The 20104-nt window shown below is 35.5% G+C and overlaps 1 pseudogene; it reads left to right on the top strand.

Annotated features, from left to right (window-relative positions):
• LOC110568659 (dynein axonemal heavy chain 6-like) overlaps positions 1-20104 on the top strand; it is a 322799-nt pseudogene that overhangs the window by 5228 nt on the left and 297467 nt on the right.

Here is a 20104-nt window from a genome sequence, read left to right as displayed (position 1 = left end):
GTTGAGCAGTGGTTTGTAGGTCTCCTTGAAGAGGTCCTTTACGTTCCTTGTTAGTTGTATTCCTAGGTATTTTATTCTCTTTGTAGCAATTGTGAATGGCAGTTCACTCTTGATTTGGCTCTCTTTAAGTCTGTTATTGGTGCATAGGAATGATTGTGATTTTTGCACATTGATTTTGTATCCTGAGACTTTGCTGAAGTTGCTTATCAGTTTCAGGAGATTTTGGGCTGAGATGATGGGGTCTTCTAGATATACAATCATGTCATCTGCAAATAGAGACAATTTGACTTCCTCCTTTCCTAATTGAATACCCTTTATTTCTTTTTCTTGCCTGATTGCTCTGGCTAGAACTTCCAGTACTATATTGAATAGGAATGGTGAGAGAGAGCATCCTTGTCTAGTGCCAGATTTCAAAGGGAATGCTTCCCGTTTTTGCCCATTCAGTGTGATATTGGCTGTTGGTTTGTCATAAATAGCTTTTATTATTTTAAGATAATTTCCATCAATACCTAGTTTATTGAGAGTTTTTAGCTTAAAGGGGTGTTGAATTTTGTCGAAGGCCTTCTCTGCATCTATTGAGATATTCATGTGGTTTTTGTCTTTGGTTCTGTTTATGCGGTGAATTACGTTTATAGACTTGCGTATGTTGAACCAGCCTTGCATCCCTGGGATGAAACCTACTTGATCATGATGGATAAGCTTTTTAATGTGCTGTTGCAATCAGTTTGCCAGTATTTTATTGAAGATTTTTGCATCTATGTTCATCATGGATATTGGCCTGAAATTTTCTTTTCTTGTTGAGTCTCTGCCGGGTTTTGGATGATGTTGGTCTCTTATGATTTGGGAAGGATTTCCTCTTTTTGGATTGTTTGGAATAGTTTCAGAAGGAGTGATACTAGCTCCCCTTTGTATGTCTGGTAGAATTCGGCTGTGAACCCATCTGGACCTGGGCTTTTTTTGGGTGATAGGCTATTAATTGCTGCCTCAACTTCAGCCCTTGTTATTAGTCTATTCGGGGTTTTGACTTCTTCCTGGTTTAGGTTTGGGAGAATGCAAGTGTCCAGGAATTTATCCATTTCTTCCATGTTTACTGGTTTATGTGCATAGAGTTGTTTGTAATAATCTCTAATGATGGTTTGTATTTCTGTGGAATCTGTGGTGATATCTCCTTTATCGTTTTTTATTGCATCTATTTGATTATTCTCTCTTTTCTTTTTTATTAATCTGGCTAGTGGTCTATTTTGTTGATCTTTTCAAACAACCAGCTCCTGGATTTATTGATTTTTTGAAGGTTTTTTTATGTCTCTATCTCCTTCAGTTCTACTCTGATCTTAGTTATTTCTTGTCTTCTGCTAGCTTTTGAGTATTTTTGATCTTCCTCCTCTAGCTCTTTCAATTTTGGTGATAGGGTGTCAATTTTACATCTTTTCTTGCTTCTCATGTGGGCATTTATTGCTATATATTTTCCTCTAGATACTGCTTTAAATGTGTCCCAGAGATTCTGGTACGTTGTGTCTTCATTCTCTTTGGTTTCAAAGAACATCTTTATTTCTGACTTCATTTCATTGTTTATCCAGTCAACATTCAAGAGTTCTTTTCTTTAAGAATGTTGAATATTGGCCCCCACTCTCTTCTGGCTTGTAGGGTTTCTGCTGAGAGATCTGCTGTGAGTCTGATGGACTTCCCTTTGTGGGTGACATGACCTTTCTCTCTGGTTGCCCTTAGCAGGGATCCTTTCTTTATCCCTGACATTTGGGAGTTTGGTTATTAAATGCCTTGAGGTAGTGTTCTTTGGATTAACTCTGCTAGGTGTACTGTAACATTTTTGTGCTTGGATGTTGATGTCTTTCTATAAGTTTGGGAAGTTTGCTGTTATTATCTCTTTAAATAAATTTTCTACCCATATCTCTTTCTCCACATCCTCTTTTAGGCCAGTAACTTTTAGAGTTGCCCTTTTGAGCCTATTTTTTAGATCCTGTAGGCATGCTTCATTGTTTTTTACTAGTTTTTTTTTATTTTTTGTCTTCTCTGTGTATTTTCAAACAGTCTGTCTTCAAGCTTACTAATTCTTTCCTCTGCTTGATGAATTCTAATATTAAAGGACTCTAATGCATTCCTCAGTATGTTATTGCATTTTTTAGCTACAGAATTTATGATTGATGTTTTTTAATTACTTTAATCTCTTTGTTAAATTTATCTGATAGAATTCTGAATTCTTTCTCTCTGTTATCTTGAATTTCTTTGAGTTTCCCCAACACAGCTATTTTGAATTTTCTGTCTCAGAGGTCATATATCTCTGTTTCTCCGGGATTGGTTCCTGGTGCTTATTTAGTTCATTCGTTGAGGTCATGTTTTCCTGGATAATGTTGATGCTAGTACATGTTCTTCAGTGTCTGGAAATTGAAGAATTAGGTATTTATTGTAGTGTTCACTGTCGGGACTTGTTTGTAGCCATCCTTTTTCAGAAGGCTTTCTAGATATGTAAAAGGACTTGGGTGTTGTAATCTAAGCTGCATCTGCTTGAGGGGCATCCCAAGCCCAGTAACACTGTGGTTTTTGCAGACTCTTAGAGGTACCTCCTTGGTGGTCTTGGACAATATCCAGGAGTATTCTATTATATTCATCTGTATGTCTATTCTTATGACATTACCACACTGTTTTGATATTCATAGCTTTGTAGTAAGTTTTGAGATGGGAAAATGTGAGTACTGCAACTTTGTTTTTCCTTTTCAATATTATTTTGGCTACTTAAGTCCCCTTGCAATTCCACATGAATTTTAGGATTAGCTTGTCTTCTGTAAAAGACAGTTGTAGTTTTGATAGGGATTGTATTGAATCTGTACATCAATTTGGGGAGTATTGCTATTTTAATAATAGTAAGTTTTCAGATTCATGAACACATGATGCCTTTCCATTTACATAGGTCTTACATTTCTTTCAGCAATGTTTTCTAGTTTTCAGTGTGTGAGTCTGGCACTTCTTTGATTTAATTTATTCCTACATATTTTATCATTTGCAATGCTATTTTAAATAGAATTGTTTTCTATTTTTGGATTGTCCATTGCAAGAACATAGGAATGAATACAACTAACCTTTGTGTGTTGATCATGTATCCTGTGACTTTATTAAACTCATTTATTAGCTGTAATTGTATTTTGTCAATTCTTTAAGATTTTTATATAAGATAATTTCATTTATAAATATAGTTTTACTTCCTCCTTTCTAATCTGGATGCCTTTTATCTCTTTTTCTCGCCTAATTTCTCTGGCTTGAAATTTCAGTACAATATCCAATTGAAGTGGCAAGAACAGACATACTTGTTTTATTTCTAATCTTATTAGGAAAGTTTTGAGGCATTCAGCACTGAGTATGATGTTAACTATGGGTTTTTCAAATACCATTCATCAGATTGAAGATGTTTCCTCTATTCTTAGTTTGTTTAATGTTTTTATAATGAAATGGTGTTGGATTTTTATCAGTTGCTTTTTTGTTCATGAATTAAGATGATCCTGCTGTCTTTTTCCCTCTTCTTCTATTAATATGATGTATTACTTTTATTGATTTTTTTTATTTTGAACTACTTTTTCATTCCTGCGATGAATTGTACTTGGCCATGGTGTACAATCCTTTGAATATACTGCTGGATTCAGTTTCCTCGTATTTCTAATTTTATTTTATGTGATCAGAAAAGATATTTTATATGACTTCAAACTTTTAACATTTATTGAGACTTGTTCTGCAGCCTAACACATGGTCTATCTTGGAGAATGTTTCATGTACACTTGAAAAGAATGTGTTTTCTGTTGTTTTGGGGGTGGGACATTTTATAGATGTTTGTCAAGTATGTTTGGTTAATAGTGTTGCTCAATTATTCTATTTCCTTATTAATCTTTTCTATAATCTCTTAGTCAATTTGGTGACTATAATGGAATACATACCATAGGCTGGATAATTTATAAAGAACAAAGATTTATATCTTACAGTTCTGGAGACTGGGAAGGCCAAAATTGAGAGGCCAGAAGCATCTGGTAAGGGACATCATGTTGCATTCGCCCATGATGGAAGATGGAAGGGCAAGAGAGTACATGAGAGAACAAGAGAGGGCCAAACTCACTTGTATAACAAACCTTCTCAATAACTAGCCCACTTCCCATGAAGTCTCTGCATTAGGTCTCCATTATTACCTAATTACCTCTTATTAGGTCCCACTTCTCAACACTGTTGCATTGAGGATTAATTTTCCAACATACATACTTTTGGGGACACATCCAAACCATAGCAGTAGTTGTTTCATCATTACTGAAAGATAGAATTTTTAACTATTGTTGAATTGTCCATTTCTCCCTTCAATAATTCTGTCAGTTTGTACTTCATATATTTTGGGGCTGTGTTGTTAGGTGAATATATTTATAATTGTTATGTCTTCTTGATGGATTGATTCTTTTCTGGACCTTTATCTCTAATCACAGTGTTTGTCTTAAAGTCCATTTTTTTTAAATATTAGTATAGCCACTCCAGCTTTCTTTTCCTTAAAGTATGCATGAAATATATTTTTTCCATTATTTTATTTTCAACCTGTCTGTGTTTTTAAATCTAAAGTATGTCTCTTGTAGACAATATGTTTTTGGGTCTTTTTTTTTTAATTCATTCTGCCTTTTAGCTGATAAGTTTAATCAATTTCCATTTAACATAATTACTGATGAGGAAGGACCTACTTTTGATATTTTCTATTTGTTTTTCTATGTTATTTTTCATTTCTCTCATTATTGCCTTCTTTTGTATGAGGTAGATTTTTTTAAGTGTGCCATTTTGGTTCACTTTTTATTTATTTATTTATTTTAGTTATTTTCTTAGTGTTTTCCCTATGATTACAATTAACATCTTAATTCATAATTAATTAATTTTTTTTTTCTCACCCCATCCTTTCCAGGAGTAACAATGACTTTTCAGGCCACAGATAGTGAATCTGACCTGACAAATACTGAAGAGTATGAAGAAAATTCTGCACTTCCAAGACTGAATAACATAAAAGCCAAAGGAAGAGTGACATCCACTGAAAATGAATCTGATACACGGATCCTAACATTTAGTCACATTACAAAAGCTCAGGAGAAGACAAGAAAACAACAGCAGCCTAAAAAACTAGAGCCTTTGGTAAGTTCAAAAACCATTGTTTTAGCCTCTGTAGCCACAGAGGAAGTTCCAAAATTGCTTTGGAGGATGGAAGTCATTTCTAGACTCTGAATTGACAAAGAAGGAATGAAAGCTAAAAGATAAGAACTTTTTATGAAGTTGTAAATATGGTAAATATTTATTCAACAAATATTTAGTTCTAGGTACTGTTTAAGTTAAAGGATTCAGTGGCAAAGTTTTTGGGCAGCTAAGTCCTCTCTAGGATTATATACAATACAGATACTTAACTATCAGTAACTGGGTAGTGAAAAATGAAACAAGTTTATATGAATGTTAAAAAGATTAACACGTCTCTCTATTTCCCAAAGCCAGTGCCAAAAGTCTACCAAGATCGTAAAAAGCCAAAATACATAAATGAACAGAATCGATCTCAATTAATGACTTCCGGAATCATTAAACATCCAGTAAGCACAGCAAAAATAAGTTCTGTTACATCATCTACTCGGTTTCTTGAGCAGGAAGATGCTATGAAAAAAATACAGGTATAATATTAAAATACTTAATTGATTCTTTTAACTTAATTTTGTTTTGTATAGCATTGCTAACATGCTTTTAACTCATAAAAATAGTAGCAAAGTCATTTTCTATTAAGTTGCATAATGAGTTTGGGGAATATGACATTTTTTCATTCTTCCTGTTTAAGGAAAACTCTTACAGTGGAGGAAAATCATAAAGGAAACTTTCAGCATCTGTACAGTGCCTTCTGACCTTCTTTTGCATGATAAAGAAGACATAATAGTATTTTGAATGTTTTAACTTTTTTGAAATTTTCATCATTTTTACCAAAAATGGGAATCTTTGAAGACCCTGGTGAAGGGTAATAAAATGGAGACTAAGCCAGCTAGAAAGACAACTTGTGTAGCTGGTGAGAGTTGCAGAGTGGAGACAGGTGGATCATCTGAGGTCAGGAGTTCGAGACCAGCCTGACCAACATGGTGAAACCCTGTCTCTACTAAAAATACAAAAATTAGCTGGATATGGTGGCATATGCCTGTAATCCCAGCTACTTGGAAGGCTGAGGCAGGAGAATCACTTGAACCCAGGAGGCGGAGGTTGCAGTGAGCCGAGATTACTCCATTGCACTCCAGCCTGGATGGCATAATGAAACTCCATCTCCAAAAAAAAAAAAAAGAAAGTAAGAAAGAAAGAAAGAAAGAAAGAAAGAAAGAAAGAAAGAAAGAAAAGAAATGGTAGCTTGGGGAAGAAATCACCAGAGCTTGCGTTTAAATGAATATCTATAGATAATTAAAGAAAAAAACAGTAAGGGGAGAGAATATGAAGGGCATATCTACAGTAAAGATACCAATAGAGCCAAGATTTCTCTGAGCTTTTGGTTGAGAGGATCCTTTGACAGTCACACATTTAATTGCTGGTTTGGCTCCAAGCTTTGGGTTAGAAGTGCTAGATGTGCACAATTGAGGACAAGGTCTATCCTCAAGGATTTCAGAGTCTAGAGGTATGTAGGTGGACAAGTGAGCACTCAGCACAGAGGAGTATAAGAGCTCTCCTTGGTTGTTTAAGGTACAAAATAATGAAAAACTAAATAAAAAGGACTCTTACACCTGGCCATTGGGGGGCCAGTCAGTGAATAAAAGCTACCCTTGGGAGTTACACTAAGTTGAGAAAAAGGTGTGGAAAGTTAATGGGATAGATAAGGTGGGAGAGGTGGGAGCTTGAGGAGAAGATAGATGGACAGGAGCTTACTTTGGGTTTGGGTGAGATCATCCTGAAAGAATGAAATCATATGAAGAATTATATGGAAATTACAAAACCTCACTTACTATGGTGTCAGTGAAGTGGAGACAGAAGGAGCTCTTTCTCCAGAAAAGATCTGAGCCAGGAAAGATTTGATTTCCTGTAAATTAATTCATTTGCCGTAAAGAGGGCTTCAAGAATTTGAATTTTAAAAAAAGGAGGGAAATTGTACAGACATCTGGATGAAAGTGGGGCTGAAAAGGAATGTTAGGTTGTGAGCTATGATTTTTGGTTGTAGCTGTCACTCAGTGAAGAATTCAGTAAAGAGGAATTAAAGAGAAATATGGAAAAGGGGATTTTTACATAAAGTAAAAAAGATATTTATTCTGAGAAAAAGGTAACTTTTTCAGATATTGATTTATCAGTATGAGTTTCAAATAAAAATGCAACAAGGAGGATTTCTGGGAGATAAAGGAAGGCAGAAAGGAATGAAGTTGGAAGCCTCTGTTAATTAAGAAAGAAATTGACTTTCAAATTATACTGGACATCCGTCAGAGAGGAGTACTACAGACATTGTACATTTTATGAATAAATGCTTTCTTTAATTCCCACCCCCAAATCTGAACCTATGTTAATGCTAAAGTTGTGAATCACATTTTCCCACTGAGTTACATAATGAGAAATTAGTGCTCAGAGGAAAATATGTAACCCTGTTATGGAACACATCTTCCACTTAGAATGCAGTAAGACTTTTTAAAAACTAGAACAAATAAAATAAATGCATTTTCTGTTAAAACAGTAATACTTTAATCTCATAAAAATACTAAAGTGGATTAGCCCTTGTTGCAACATTGAAATAAGGTGATATACGTTTTCTCTGGTTCAGGTTTGGCCTATTCATTCACAGAAGAGAACAGTGCCATTGCTGCCATCCCTGGCCAAGAATTCAAAGACACATTTTATTTGCCTTTTATGTTCAAAGATGTGTTTCCTTCAGCTCTGAACTTGTTGTTAGGCTTCTCTCCAACTGCTATTCAATAGAGTATATTTAATCAGAGATGGGGTGTAATGTTCCCTATGAGTACAAATTTTCTGGAGAAGTTGTTCCACAGAGCTTGTAGCAATAAATCCCTGCAGAAATGGCAGCCTCTGCCAGCCATGTTAATAGGCAATAAAATACTCATGCATATATTTACAGTACTTATTCAACAAAGCAGGTCCACTATGGTGACTTTTATCTTAAAGCCAGTTACTCCTACACTGTCAGAGAGGCAAGGTGATGACCTTTGGAGTTAGTGTCAAATTTCCTCAAACACAATGATTAACCTCCTCCATGAGAGCAACAGATGTGAGTGATGCCACCCAAGTTTTCTGGGGGCGGGGGTGAGTGGCACTGAGAGCACAGACTGTGAAGCCCAGAGAGTAGTACAAAGCTGGAGTGTGTGGACATGGCAGGGTGGAAATCAGCCTTGCTGTTCCAAGTGTAGTCCATGGTCAGCAGGATCCATATCCAGGAGAGCAGGTTAGAAAGGCAGAACCTCAGGCTCCACCCTAGCTGTACTGAATAAAAATCTGCATTTTAATAAGAACCCCAGGTAATTCACTGCACATTTAAAGTTTGAGAAGCACTGGTATAAGGAACAAGCAATATTAGTTAATAAAATCAATGCTTCTCTAAGGCTATCGTATAATTATTCCCAATACTCAATATAACCACCCCTCATATTCACAAAGAAGTAAAGTTATTATGAGTTATGATAACAGCTGTCCAAGACTTCACTCGCTGAAGAGCATCAAGGTTGTTGGAACAGATGGGGAGGTTGAGAGGAGAGGCTCCAGAGAAGATAGATGCAGAGCAATCAAGCAAGGAGGGTGGAGTGCTCCCAAGAATATCAAAGACCAGGTAATATTTTGATGTAATAAACATTGAGTTAAAATAGGAGCTGACAACTGGGACTGCTTTGTGGGAAAAGGATGGGTATCTGCATAGGCAGTAATGAGGAAGAATATCGCTCCCTAACAATGGTTTGAAAATTTTGAGTGACAAGACGCTTGCCTTTGAGGCCTAGACATCTCATGCAATATGGCAATTAGTCCTTGAGGGACATATTTTGTCACTCTTGAGTGTGTACAAAGACTCATTTTTTTTTTTCAAAACTTGGCTTTGTTTAGATTTATCAGCCCTCTCCTCCTAAATTGTCACGTACCAGTATTGGAAGAAGAGGTCTCTTCAGGACTAGATCTTCAGCTTACCCTAAGTACACTTTCCACGACCAAGAAGAAGTTATTAAAGCCAACATTCGTGATCCCTTGCAGATCATTAAAATAATACGTGAAAATGAAGATCTTGGATTTCTTTATATGATCCCTGCAGTGTCAAGATCATCCATTGAATATGATGCATATAATCTAAAGTGAGTTATTTTTATGAAACAATTTCTTTAACATAAAAATTACAAATAAGATTGCACATATTATTCATAATTGATTGACTATTAATGATAAAAATCAAATATAATTTTGGTTATCATCGAATGATAAATTAATCCTAATCGCAACAATTATGTATTTTTTATTTATATTCCCTTTATCCATTTAGAAACATTAACCATCTTATCTGTATTATTGAGCTTCTCATATATTTATGCAATGTTATGCCATATATTTTTAATCAGTATTACAAACATATTTTTGATACTTTATAATTACTGAGAAAAGAGGATGGCAATATATAAAAAGTAGGTGCTGCACGATTTGTTTTTCATGTTATTTCATCTTTATAGAGTAGAAGTAAGGATTTTTTAATAAAATGATCTTGATAACTTAGGATATTCGTATAGATGAATAAAATACACACACTTCCTCTGTGTTGTTGTGACACATTTGTTGTTGATACAGTTTGAAGTCACATAATTATGAGACTGCAAGTTGCTTTAAAGTAAAAGTTTTAATCAAAATTTAAAATGATAGATTTGTTGTAAATCTTAAAGAGCCTAACAGGAGTGAACAATAACTTGTAGGAAGAACAGAAATGCTTGTGAAAGTGCAATCATTCAGCAAAATTTGTTGAGCATGATCTCTGTAATAGAAACTGTTTTACGTGCTTGAGACACATTAGTAAACCATCCATATCAAAATTGTTGCACTCATGGAACTGACATTTTAGCAGAGGATGACAATAATAAACCGTACATGAGTAAATTATGTAGAATACTAAAATGTGATAAATATTGGAGAAAATAAATAGAGATAAAGAGGATTGGGAGTGCTGAGGAAGAGGTTGTGAATTAACTGGGGTGATCAGGGTGGGCCTCATTGAGAAGCTGGCGTTTGAATGAGGACTTGAAAGAGAAGGAATGAATTATGTGCTAGTGCAGTTATGAGCATTCCAGGCAGCAGGAAGTGAATACAAACATCCTGAAGTGCAAGTAGACCTGACATGCTCAAGGGACAAAGAGGAGGCTGGTGTGACTACAGTAGAGTGAACAAGAGATAAAGGATATATCATGATGAGTGATAAGAAATATGGAAGGCAGCAAATCACACTGCCATGTGTATACCTATGCAACAATCTTGCATTTTCTTCACATGTACCCCAAAACCTAAAATGCAATAAAAAAAAGTAAATAAATCCGAAACACTGTAAAAAAAAAAAAAAAGAAATATGTTTTCTTCTGAAAATAATTTAAAGGTGAAGCCAACAGGATGTTTTTACAAACATGTAGGGTAGATAACCAGAAAACAGTACAGGATGAGTTTAATGATCCAGTTGTCTGAGCAAGAGGGGTAGAGTTGTGGTTGACTGTGAACCCCGAGATCTGAGACAGTTCTCAGTTAATTTAGAAAGTTTATTTTGCCAAGGTTGAGGATGTGCACAGCCTCAGGAGATCCTAATGACATGTGCCCAAGGTGGTAGGGCACAGCTTGGCTTTATACATTTTAGGGAGACATGAGAGATCAGTTAATATGTGTAAGATGTACATTGGTTCAGACTGGAAAGATGGGACAACTGAAGGCCAAGATGGAAAAACTCAAAGCAAGTAAGGGGCTTCCAGGTCATAAGTAGATAAGAGACATTCCTTTGAGTTTCTCATTAGCCTCTCCAAATGAGGCAATGAGATATGCATTTATCTCAGCACAGGGGTGAGTTTGAATAGAATGGGAGGCAAGTTTGCCCTAAGCAGTTCCCAACTTGACTTTTACCTTTAGTTGAGTGATTTTGGGGCCCCAAGATTTATTTTCCTTTTACAGCTGAGACACAGAAGATTGAATGGAGCAGAATCATCAGGGAAAAATACATGTTTGAGTTCAGATACATTAATTTGGGAATGTTAAAAGGAGAAGAGATGGTAGATGAAGAATTGGAGTATAAAAGAGGCTTTTTCCAACATGAGACAATTCATTTTTTTTTAAATGGAAGACTTAACATATAATGTAATTTAAAACTCTTTGATGAAAAAAAAAAAAAACCCTTAATAGTATTGTCATTCCTACCACTACCTTACTCCCTTTTCTGGTTTTTATACGTCTTTGGTGAAGAAGTTGTAGATCTTAAGTGGAAACTTATGGAAAGTGGGTTTTTTGGTGATTTTAAAACATACTTCTTGATCCATGTGCAAAAAATGTTTTCATAGTTTTTTTCTTCAGGGAAAAAATAATCATCTAATAACACAGATATTAAGGAGTGCTATTTGTGATGTTCATTTTCCACTATGAGAAGAGCCAAATTTTGCTCCATGTAGAACTGATTCTCATCTTTTTACCAGCACAAGATAAAGTATTGAAGAGGAGACTGAGAACTGTGCTTTTGTTCAGTTCTGGAGATTTGTTCCTAGATTAATGAGCACTTCTACTAGGGAAATTGAGTTGATGTTTTATACTTTTTTGGACTCTCAGAAGTGATGCTTAATAGTAATATGTAAGGTCTCATTTAGAAAGATATTTTACAATCATGGTTTGTTATTATTATTGCATTTTAGGGTTTGATGTTAAACTTTCCTCCCTAACTTTAACTCCAAATGTCATAACCTTATGAGTAAAGATGATGATTTGGATGCTATGGAGTTAGCAGTAGCTAAACTGGAAGTTAATCATAGTATATACTGTGTCAACAAGATGAGGTCATGCTATACCAAACTCCTTTTAAAAGTAATGTGATAAAATAACTGTGAGACTGTGAGTTTGCTGCTGAAGAATGTCTTCACTATCCAACAAATGTGGTGAAGCTGTGGAAGCATTTTTTATGATTTTTGAATCTAGAGCAATAATCTCTCTCTCTGATAAGCCTATTGAATTTTTCCAGAAAAAAAATTTGAACAAAATGCAAAATACTGCTTCTCAGTATAGAATGGAATAAACGAGAAATTGAGATTTAAACTATGGAAATCATTTAAAGTTGCACTTCCTGTAACAAAAATCTTTTAAAAATGATATGTCATGCTATTGCTTAATCACCTATGGCAAGATATGCTTAGAGAGAAAATACAGTAAGTTATAAGTTATTTGCAAGATTCCCTTATTAACTGACTGTATGCATATCATTATAAAGTGTGCTGACAGGTATTTTGCTTTAACCCCAAATGTGCAATGAAACGTTTGAGAAAAATATGCTCAGAAATTTTTTTCCAATTATCACTAAAAACCTGTGCTATAGAAGAGTTTTTTCAGTTAGTTGTGAGCAGAGATTTAGACTGCAAAAGGCATGTAGGAATCAGTAGTGTCTGAGCACTTAGCTGTGTGTGCAGCAAGAAAGGCTTTGCCCTGCTCAGAGAGAACATTTACATACGACAGTAAACCTCTCATTTTTGTCTTAGGATTGACAGAGAGCGAAAATTGTGAATCTCATAAAATCAAGGATTTTATGTGCGCTAACTGTGCACTTTTCCATGGTCATACATTGAAATATCAAGTAAAAGATTTTATTTAGATCATGATATATGCAGGAAATGAAGAGTAAGATTTAAAACATTTTGTGAAACTAATAATACTAGTAAAGACCATTTCTATGATTTTAGGGGACTTGCTCAAGAGTTATATCATAGAGATATGTTTAATATTTTGAGTAGACAACCTATCACTTATGATTTTACTAATTGGAGGAAAATAATTGATCATGTGTTAGTGGGCATATCTATCCAAAAATCATATTTAAACTCAATAACCTGAGAAGATACTTTTCAATCCAAATGTGACCAAAGAGCTAATAAGAATTTGTTTGCTTCCATTTTCTAAATTGACACTCTCAGCCTTGCAGCTTTATAGCATCATGTACTTGTTGACTTACCATCTGATTCAGTGCTAAAAACAGACTCCAGTGAAATGATCCAGAAATTTTGGCTCCACAGATTGTCTAGAGGCCCAGAACTATGTGATAGAGGCTCTAGTTTTGGGCTCTCATTTCCAAAGAATTAAAGTTGTTATTTAAGATCTTTTAATTAAAAAAAAAAATTCAATAGGGAAAAGGAGCTAGCTGGGTGTGAACTCTCATCTGTGGCTCACACTACTCATCATTCAGCTGACTAAAGAGAATCGTGTTATTACTTTTTTAAAATTATGGCTTATATTTATTATTTTAAAATTTGTGATGAGATCCTCACACAATTTACATAAAATTGATAGTCTGAGTGAGTATCAAATGCCCAGTCAGTGGTTCCAGATGCTAAATGTTTAACACAGCTATAAAGCAAAGCTTCTCAAGAAGTGTGCTGCAGCCAAGCAAGTGACTCCCGGTGTGCCCCAGTTGTTCATGGTGGTAAAAACATTTTTTTAAAAAAACGCAATCACCCAGAAATTTACCATGGGTGAAATTTTATTTTTCTAATATTTGTATAGTTACCTTGTTAAATGTTCTGAATTCAGAAAATATTTCCGTGGGTAGGACTGTGTAGTCCCGTCTGCCAGAGAGCAGCTCTATAGTGGGAACACAACACAGCCTCTGCCACCTTCCTGTTGAACCATCCAACTGAGTTTGATTGTTACTGTAGACACTTCCTTTCGGTTTCTAAGACAAACTCAGTTTATCAGCAAAACTGTTTGTTTTGTCTATGTGAGAAACAGTATATATCCAAAGGATTATAAATTGTTCCACTATAAGGACACATGCACACGAATGTTCATTGCAGCTCTGTTTCCAATAGCAAAGACCTGTAACCAACCCAAATGCCCATCAACGATAGACTGGACAGGGAAAATGTGGCACGTATACACCATGGAATATTATGCAGCCATCAAAAATGATGAGTTCGTGTCCTTTGTAGGGACATGGATGAACCTGGAAACCATCATTCTCAGCAAAATGACACAAGAGCAGAAAATCAAACACCACATGTTCTCACTTATAGGCGGGTGTTGAACAATGAGAACGCATGGACACAGGGAGGGGAGCACTACACACTGGGGTCTGTTGGAGGGAAATAGGGGAGGGTCAGTGGGGGCTGGGGAGTTGGGGAGAGAGCATAGGGAGAAATGCCAGATATAGGTGAAGGGGAGGAAGGCAGCAAATCACACTGCCACGTGTGTACCTATGCAACAATCTTGCATGTTCTTCGCATGTACCCCAAAACCTAAAATGCAATTAAAAAATTAAATAAAATAAATAAATAAATTCTTGCTTAGTTTTTATTATTATTTTTTATTTTACTTTAAGTTCTGGGGTACATATGCAGATCTTGCAGGATTGTTAAATAGGTATACACATGCCATGGTGGTTTGTTGCATCCATCTCCCTGTCATCTACATTAGGTATTTCTCCTAATGTTATCCCTCCCCAATTTTCCCACCCCCTGCTATCCCTCCCCTAGCCCCCCAACCCCCAACAGACCCCAGTGTGTGATGCTCCCCTCCCTGTGTCCATGTGTTCTCATTGTTCAACACCCACTATGAGTGAGAACATGCAGTGTTTGGTTTTCTGTTCTTGTGTCAGTTTGCTGAGAATGATGGTTTCCAGCTTCATCTGTTCCTGCAAAGGACATGAACTTACCCTTTTTATGGCCACCTAGTATTCTATGGTGTATATGTGCCACATTTTCTTTATCCAGTCTATGTTTGATGACCATTTGGGTTGGTTCCACATCTTTGCTATTGTAAACAGTGCCGCAATGAACATATATATTTGTGTGTCTTTATAATAGATCAATTTGTAATCTTTTGGCTATATACCAAGTAATGGGATAGCTGGGTCAAATGGAATTTCTATTTCTAGATCCTTGAGGAATCGCCACACTGTCTTCCACAATGGTTGAACTAATTTACACTCCCACCAACAGTGTAAAAGTGTTCCTATTTCTCCACATCCTCTCCAGCATCTGTTGTCTCCAGAGTTTTTAATGATCACCATTCTAACTGGTGTGAGATGGTATCTCAATGTAGTTTTGATTTGCATTTCTCTAATGACCAGTGATGATGAGCATTTTTTCATGTTTGTTGGCCTCATAAATGTCTTCTTTTGAAAGTGTCTGTTCATATCTTTCACCCACTTTCTGATGGGGTGTTTGTTTTTTTCTTGTATATTTGTTTTAGTTCTTTGTAGATTCTAGATATTAGCTCTTTGTCAGATGGGTAGCTTGCCAAAACTTTTTCCCATACTGTTGGTTGCTGGTTCACTCTAATTATTGTTTATTTTGCTATGTAGAAGCTCTTAAGTTTAATTAGATCCCATTTGTCTATTTTGGCTTTTGTTGCCATTACTTTTTGATTTGCTCTTATTTTTTGTGTTTTCCTTTTGAGGCAATATTATGTGTTCCTAAAAAAATAAGCAATTAGATGTTTCTGATTATTTTTTCTATCCCTTCTTTCCTCCATTCCTCTTGTTTGGTTTTTGATGTTACCAACTGGGAAAAATCTGAATCTTAATTGAATTTCATAATGAATTGTTTTTAAAACACAAAAATAGTTTTTCAAAGCATAATTTGAAAACATATTCTAATAAAATTATCTTGATAAATAGCACTGTAGACTTTTGTAATTTTCAAAGATATTTTTATCATATTTAAGTGTAAGTAATGTTTATTTTTTTTGAAATTTTTATAATTTTACTTCTTAAATTAATGAAACCTATCCTTGAAACTACATCCTTGAATTTTTAAAAACCTTCTAAATGGAAATTACCTAATAATTTTTGAAAACTCATTTTCTGATATTAAGGTCTACAATTCTCTTAAATTATGGTAATTTGGTAATTTATGGTATCATGGTAATATGGATTTAATTTTGACAGATATTTATCTTTTTGCTCATTTATAATGGAAAATTTTCTGTTAAAGCTAGAAAACTACCAGATCTATATGGCAAACACAGTAGTCAAAAGAGATGAGAAATCAGGCAGCATAATTTGTATTATCTCAAACATAGATTTGTAAACTGCAGTAACAGACCTGTCCTTTTGCCTAAATATCCTATTTGTATAAAAATGTTATCAAATTAATCAGTGGTATCAGCTTGAAACCTTCTGAAGTAGAGCCATTCTAGTTTATGTGTGAAGCTATAATTATTTTTTTAAAACTTTATAATGAAGTATATATATTATGTAGTAAGGAACAGATCATTTTGAAGCCATATTATCAAAAAACCTCACCAGGTTGTCTAACAAAATGTAGCTTTCTTAGGCTAATCTATGAAGAAATTTATATCGATAAAGTCAAATTTGAGTCAGCAAGTGGAAACACTATGGGCCCTTTGGATTTTCATTTGGAATAATCAAAAAACTTCCTTCTGGTTAATCAAACCAGAAGTACAACAAGCATTTCTCTTCCCTAGTTTACATCAGATCTACTTTTTTCCAACACAGATAAAAGGCAAACATTGGTTAGATCTAGACTTCAGATTGACTCCGTACCCTTCCTTCAAACACATGCACACACAAACATACATGCACACACATCCTGGCACTGCTCTGGAGTTCTGGTGATTTAGAGGATGATGGTTTTATTTCACACAAAAATCTGAAGAACCTAGAGCAGTAGGTCTTAGCCTTAGCTGCTCATTAGAATCACCCAGGTTCCAATTCCTGTTACTTATGATTTATCTGATTGGTCTGTGGTAGAGACTGAGCAAGAGCTTTTCTTTAAAACTTGCCAGGTGATTCTAAGATTCAGAGTTACACATCGTGGACCTAGAGCAGCAGTTCTCAAGCCCTAAAAGACTTGCTAAAACACAGATGGTTAAACTCCTAGAGTTTATGATTTAATAGGTCTAGGATGGGGCCTGAGAATATGCAATTCCCACATAATGCTCATGCTGCTCCTCCAAAGATGATACATTGAGAAACATTGACCCTAGAGCACCCTCCTAGTGATGAAACTTGGAAATTTCCTCTTAAAAAAAGGAGTTCTTTACCACTTATTTTGCCATCTTTGGTTAATCAAACCAGAAGTAAAGCAAGCATTTCTCTTCCCCAGGTTAGGTTAGATCTAGTCTCATATTGAGTCATGACAAGGACCATTATCAAACAGATTGAGGTTGATAAATGCAGAACTCAGGAAGTGGCCTATTTCTTCCCAGGCACTTGCTTGCTTACCTTTAGTCAATGAATACACCCAAATCATAATACTTGAAGCCATATAATAATGAAAATAGACAACTTAGAGTTGCATAGGGCCACAAGAGCTTATCTAATTCAGCCTTAAAGCACGTAAGGAGTAACTTTCTTGTACAAATCGGAATCTTCAAAGAAGCAGGAGGTAACAGGGTGAACAAAGACATATGTATGCATTCAAGCATGACCTAAGATGAATATGATGAAGAAATCAGCCTGACTAAAGAGGATGATTTGTGTGGACAGAGAAGGAACTAATGTGAAACAGGAGGACAGTGCCACAAATACCTGGCAGAATAACTTGGATTTAATGACAGGAGCAATAAGGGGCTGTTCAAGGTTCTTGAGCACAACAGTCACATGAGAAAAACCTATGTTTCTGCAATATTAGTCTGGTAGATTGATTTAAGAATCAATAGAAGCATTTTCAATCACTGCAGTATATAACAGATGGAACTATTTGAAATAACATCACATTGAGGTTTTATTGTTTTGGAAATCAAATATCAGGAGGAGAAAAATTTTAAAAAACCCCAGAGGAGTTCTAAGCCCCAAAGTAGGTTCACTTTGCATTACATCTGAAATTAATAATAATAAGACAATGATTGACCTACCACAAGGGCCCCACAATTCTCTCAGTCTATATGCTTATCTCAAATGAGACACATATACTTTTATAAATTAATGAAAGTCTTGAAGCCTGTGTTTCATTTCAGAGATACAGACAGGTTCTACTGTAAAATAATTTAACAAGGGACCCTTTGATCTTCATTGAACAGCAAAAAAGCACTACATATATTTTTTCCAATTATGAGACAGTAGAGCATAGTTAAATATAATTTTATTTGAGACTTCCATCTCAATCTAATTAGTTAACTAACCAAGGTTCTCTAGTTAACTAGATCCAAAAGTCATCTTCTTTATATGAAAAGTAGGAATTTTGTAACACAGTACTTGCATTTTTAAATGTTTTCTTTTTGGTTCTTAAAGCCTACTTTTTCTGATTATTTCCTCAAGGAAAAGCCTTAGTGGAACAAACATCCAAAACCACTCTCTAGGAGGCAGCTAAAGTTTGATCCTGAGTGCCAAGAAATAAATGCTGAGTGGGCAGTCATGATCACAGGAGTTGTGGTTCAACTCCTGAAATGGATCACTACTTGGAGGCAGAGCATGTAGAGTAAAACATGCCAGTCTAAGGAGTAGATCTGGGGGGTGACCTCTCAGTATTGAAAAAAGTCTTAAGACTAGGATTACAGAGAAATGTGCATACACTTTCTTATTTTTTGCAAATATTTTCCTAACCCTGCAGACCCTTCTACCTACTGACTGGATTGGGCTTGAAAGAAGTCCCTGTTGATCTTTGAGAAAATAATTGCATTAGAGCAGCAGGAAACAAAACCAATTTTCAGGAACTCTAAGAAGGAATGGATAAGGTGGATGTGGCCATTGACACACACCATTCTAAAGGAAACTTAGCAAGAAAAGTGTGGGATTTTAGTTAAGTATGTGGCAGGATCAAGAAAAGATTTTCTATATGCTAAAGGGACATTATACACACTGTTAGTTGTGGAGGAAACATAGCCAAAAAACTAGAGTTAGAGAAAAGTGAGGTGAAACCTCTCCATCTCCATTTGGAGGAAAGCATGAGAGGGGGAAAAACATGGTATGTTGAACTTCAAGTGAGGGTATGAGAGGGAGCTTGCCTTGTTTTCACATTCTTTTTGTTTTGTAATAAAGTTTGGTGGTTCACAAACAACATTGTGTATCAAAATGACCCAGGCATCTCACTCACTGTCTTTGATTCTTGGAATACATAAAGATTCTGATTCTGTGTTGGACTCAGAAATCTATATTCTTAATCAGCACCTCAGATGATTTTGATGCTAATGATCCAATCTTTGCAAAGGGCTCTCTTGTGTTCATTTGTTCAGTGAAGAGTAGAGATGCGTAAAGAAGGAAAATACTTAGGGGCTTGAGAATGAAGATCTGCGATAAGAAGAGAAATACAAGTAAAAAGGATTTCTAGGTGGCACTGAACTCCAAGTTAGAATTTAACTCATGGACCACAACGACCACCTTCTGGAAGGGCCATCAGTAGACTACACAAAGCAAGTTTTCCAGACATGCACCAGGGCCGCAGTCAGCAATTTGTTCTTGTTTTTAGGTAACTTTGATGCCTGATGTTAATGAAACATCTGAAGTTGATTACAATTTCAGTGTCAAATTCAAGTTTCACATTTTAGAGAGAATCACCTCAAGAATACCCTAATTCTATCTTTAACTATTGATAATGAGAAAAGGAAAAACATGTAAAATAAATTCCATATTCCTCACCAGCCCTGTGCAATACCTGGCATTTTTCCTGACATTTCTGGGGTGAGTTAATTAGAACACAGACAAAAAGTCAGATAGTGGGATCAGGTTGGAAAAAAGCCAAGCAGGTTGAAGGTTTTTCCATGGCAGCCCCCAAGTTGGCAGAGTCAGTCCATGTGGTTATCTCAAATGAGACACACATACTTTTATAAATTAATAGAAGTCTTGAAGTCTAAGTTACATTTCAGATGGACTCAGACAGGTTTTACTGTAAAATAATTTGGCAAGGGACCCCTTGATCTTCATTGAACAACAAAAAAGCACTACTATTCCTCTCCCACTTCGCACAGCACCATCAGCCCCAGATCTCCT

This window comes from Aotus nancymaae, unplaced genomic scaffold (genome assembly GCF_030222135.1).
Source record: "Aotus nancymaae isolate 86718 unplaced genomic scaffold, 86718_ANA_hifiasm-v0.15.2.pri h1tg000017l, whole genome shotgun sequence".
In the NCBI taxonomy this organism is placed as follows: Eukaryota; Metazoa; Chordata; class Mammalia; order Primates; family Aotidae; genus Aotus; species Aotus nancymaae.
Note: the sequence above shows the minus strand (reverse complement) of the source record. Positions and strands in the feature narration are given on the sequence as shown.